The 4,432-nt window shown below is 34.9% G+C and overlaps 1 pseudogene across 1 annotated transcript in view; it reads left to right on the top strand.

Annotated features, from left to right (window-relative positions):
* Window positions 1-3,515, top strand: part of LOC145000535 (uncharacterized) — a 4,007-nt pseudogene extending 492 nt beyond the window's left edge. Inside the window, exons 1-4 of the transcript XR_013661275.1 lie at window positions 1-66; window positions 643-1,237; window positions 1,367-3,019; window positions 3,217-3,515. The exon at window positions 1-66 is cut by the window's left edge and continues 492 nt beyond it. The product of XR_013661275.1 is annotated as an uncharacterized LOC145000535 (transcript). The remainder of the gene's footprint in view (window positions 67-642; window positions 1,238-1,366; window positions 3,020-3,216) is intronic.
* Window positions 3,516-4,432: the final 917 nt, after the last annotated feature.

Genomic DNA, 4,432 nt, shown 5'->3' with positions numbered 1-4,432 from the left:
TCAAACAACATATCTGGCTCAATTCCATCATCATTTGGTGCTTTGACGTCTCTCACTGATCTTGATGTGAGTGGCAATCAACTTAGTGGTTCTATTCCTTCATCATTAGGTGATTTGATATCTTTGAACACCCTTTATTTGTACCAAAATCAACTCTCTGGTCCAATTCCAATTGAACTTGGGAACTTGACGTCTCTTATTGATCTTCAGTTGGCCAACAATCAACTTAGTGGTTCTATTCCTTCATCATTGGGTAATCTGGCATATTTGAATGTCCTTTATTTGGACAACAATCAACTCTCTGGTCGCATTCCTACTGAACTTGGCAATTTGAAGTCTCTCATTCATCTTACGGTGAGTGACAATCAACTTAGTGATTCTATTCCATCATCACTAGCAAACCTCAGCAACCTACACACTCTATACCTCCATGTGAATAATTTTTCTAGTTCCATTCCTTTTAAACTTGGGAATTTGAAGTCTCTCATTGATCTTTCCATGTATAAAAATCAACTTAGTGGTTCTATTCCTTCATCATTCGGTGATTTGATATCTTTGAATGCCCTTTATTTGTACGAAAATCAACTCTCTGGTCCCATTCCAATTGAACTTGGGAATTTGAAGTCTCTCATTGATCTTCAGTTGGCTGACAATCAACTTAGTGGTTCTATTCCTTCATCATTAGGTAATATGACATATTTGGATGTTCTTTATTTGGACAACAATCAACTCTCTGGTCTCATTCCTATTGAACTTGGGAATTTGAAGTCACTTGTTCATCTTACAGTGAGCAATAATCAACTTAGTGGTTCAATTCCATCATCACTAGCAAACCTCAGCAACCTACAGACTTTGTACCTCCATGTCAATAATTTATCTGGTCCCATTCCTGTTGAACTTAGGAATTTGAAGTCTCTCGTTGATCTTGCCTTGTATAAAAATCAACTTAGTGGTTCTATTCCTTCATCATTGGGCGATTTGATATCTTTGAATTACCTGTATTTGTACCAAAATCAACTCTCTGGTCTTATTCCTACTGAACTTGGTAATTTGAAATCTCTTACTGATCTTGAAGTGGCTGAGAATCAACTTAGTGGCTCTATTCCTTCATCACTAGCAAACCTGAGCAACATACAATCTCTCTCCCTATATGGTAATAGATTATCCGGTCGTATTCCTATTAAAATTGGGAATTTGAAGTCTCTCATAATTCTTGATGTGGGTGACAATCAACTTAGTGGAATTATTCCATCATCATTGGGTGATTTGACATCATTGAAAGTTCTTCATTTGTACCACAATCAAGTCTTTGGTCTCATTCCTACTGAACTTGGGAATTTGAAGTCCCTAACTAATCTTGATGTAGGCTCCAATCAACTTAATGGTTCTATTCCTTCATCACTAGGAAACATGGGCAACTTACAGTGGATGATCCTCATTAGTAATAAATTATCTGGTCCAGTTCCTACTGAACTTGGGAAGTTGAAGTCCCTCACTCATCTTGGGATGAGCTACAATCAACTTAATGGTTCTATTCCTTCATCATTTGGTGATTTGACATCTTTAAATTCCCTTTATATGCATTACAATCAACTTGTTGGTTCCATTCCTACCCAACTTGTGAATTTGAAATCTCTCACTGATCTTAGGGTGAGCAACAATAAACTTAGTGGTTCCATTCCTCCAGAGTTTGGAAATTCAACTCAACTACAAAGGCTTGATCTGTCTTCGAATCATTTGGTTGGTGAGATCCCAAAGGAGTTTGGGAAGATGAAAACTATGTTGTATTTGAACTTGTCTGATAACCAACTTTCAGGTGTTATACCTATGGAGCTTCAATTCTATGAACGCCTTGAAGAACTCGATCTCTCTAGAAATAGATTGAATGGGCCGATACCAAAAAGTATTGGTCATTAGGCACACATCCACCACTTGAATCTAAGTAATAACAAGTTTAGTGAAAAAATTCCATCTGACATTGGTAAATTAGGTCAACTAACACAACTTGATTTATCTCAGAATTTGCTCACATACGAGATACCATCTGAATTACAAACTTTGCAAAGTTTGCAAAAATTAGATCTTTCTCACAATAGACTATCTCGTTCTATTCCTGATGCTTTTACAAGTTTGCCTCATGGGATTGATATCAACCTATCCTACAATGAGCTCTCAGGTCCAGTTCCCCTTTGCACCAACTTTGTAAATGCATCCTTACAAGGCAATCCAAGTTTATGTGGAAATTATACAGGACTCAAAGTTTGTGCAATTCAAATCTTGAAGAAGAAAAATGATCCCTTTCATCATCATCTCTTCCTTGTAATTATGCTCCCTCTTATCGGGGCAATTCTACTTGGCCTTTTCATTTGTGGCCTTATTGCATATCGAAAACGAAAGAGCCATTCTCAACAAAAACCATTGGGCAAAGAAGGTGATGATTATTTCTCTATAATAAGTTTTGATGGAGGAGTAGTGTATGATGACATCTTGAAAGCAACGAACAATTTTGATGAAGCATATGCTATTGGGATCGGAGGATATGGGACTGTGTACAAAGCCGAGCTACAACATAATAGTATGGTAGCTATCAAGAAACTTCACTCATCATCTGAGAATGTTGATCATAATGGTTTCCTTAATGAGATACGAGCATTAACAAACATTAGGCATCGAAACATAGTGAAACTCTATGGATATTGCTCCCATTCCCGCCACTCATTTTTGATTTATGAATACCTTGAAAAGGGGAGCCTTGGATTAATCTTAAGAAGTGATGTCTTAGCAAAAGAATTGGATTGGTTAAAAAGGATCAATATTGTAAAGGCTATAACTAATGGTTTGGCGTATATGCATCACGACTGCTCACCTCCTATAATTCATAGAGACATATCCATAGCCAACATCCTTCTTGATTCTGATTATGAGGCACATATTTCTGATTTTGGCACATCCAAGCTATTAAAGCTAGACTCATCCAACTGGACCGCAGTTGCAGGCACCTATGGTTATATCGCACCAGGTATCATAATCTTGTTATTATATTTCTATATCTTCTTATGTTTCATGATATATATATATATATATATATATATATATATATATATATATATATATATATATATAATATCTATGTATACATATATGTATTTATGTTAGAAACTTGTTGGGTTGATATAGTTTTTTTTTTGTTTCTATCTTATGTTTCTTTGGATTTAGAGCTTGCTTATACAATGGTGGCAACCGAGAAATGTGATGTGTATAGCTTTGGAATTTGTGTACTAGAAGTGATCATCGGAAAGCATCCCAGTGAACTACCAACATTGTCTGCTGATTATTTGGTGTTTGCAAATGTTGGAGACAATCGGATTCCACTTCCCTCACCACAAGTTGAGAAGAAGATTAACTCGGTACTAAGACTCTCAAGAGCATGTTTGAACTCCAATCCACATGAAAGACCAACAATGCAACAAGTTTCAAATCTGTTAACGAAGGTTCTGCTTTGAATCGACACCTCTTTCCTGATCGATATAGTGTACTTAATTTCCGTGTTCTTCACTCTTCTCAAGTTCGGTATATGAATCATCATATAAATATGTATTCATTTGAATGTGTTTTTGTAATAAACTTTACATATGTTTGTAGTAGATAAAAAAAATATGTCAATGAAGATTGCTACACTTCTAAAACTCACTAATAGAGACCAAGGACAAGGCCATACACACATTCCCCAGAGAAGAAATTATGTAAACTTTTGTTGTTATACTTTTTATATTTATTTCAATTAATTATTTATATTGTAAGTTAAATGTTTTAAAACTTATAATTATTATAATGACTTCGTAATTAAAAAAAACACATATGTCAATACATTGGGTAGCACATCATGTTATATTCCTCTACTATACCAAAGTCGTGCATGTATACAAAATATATTTCCATGCGGATCTAGGATTTCCGTACATTGGGAGCACAAAAGTATCAAATAAAATTTTGGGTTGCGTTAAAATGATTTTAAACAAGGTTTCAAGATCCGGTTCTTTTTTTTTAACTGAAGAATTGATATTGAAAATAAGCATTTTTTGAAGCTTGTAAACCAGAAGCACAAACAAACTATAGTACCTGAAACTCCAAAATATAAGCTAAGGTGCTGTTTCGAAGGGAAAATTGAGAGATGGAATGAAAAGCATTATTTCATTCCTCTAAAAAATGTTTCTTTGTAGATAAACTGGAAAGGAAAGAATCATCAACAAAGGGATGTCATTCCATTAACTAGCATGTTTTTCATTCCATATGAGCCCCTGTTTTTTTCATTCCATCTCTCCAATGAATGACAGTTCCTACTTTAACCTTTATAAATTGGGAATAGAACTTGTTAAGGTAATTAATTTTTTGGGTTTTTCACATATAGGTAACTATCTTTTTTTTGTACACA

This window comes from Lactuca saligna, chromosome 1 (genome assembly GCF_052625555.1).
Source record: "Lactuca saligna cultivar CGN05327 chromosome 1, ASM5262555v1, whole genome shotgun sequence".
Taxonomy (NCBI): domain Eukaryota; kingdom Viridiplantae; phylum Streptophyta; class Magnoliopsida; order Asterales; family Asteraceae; genus Lactuca; species Lactuca saligna.
The sequence above is the reverse complement of the archived record's forward strand: the minus strand, read 5'-3'. Positions and strand labels throughout refer to the sequence as shown.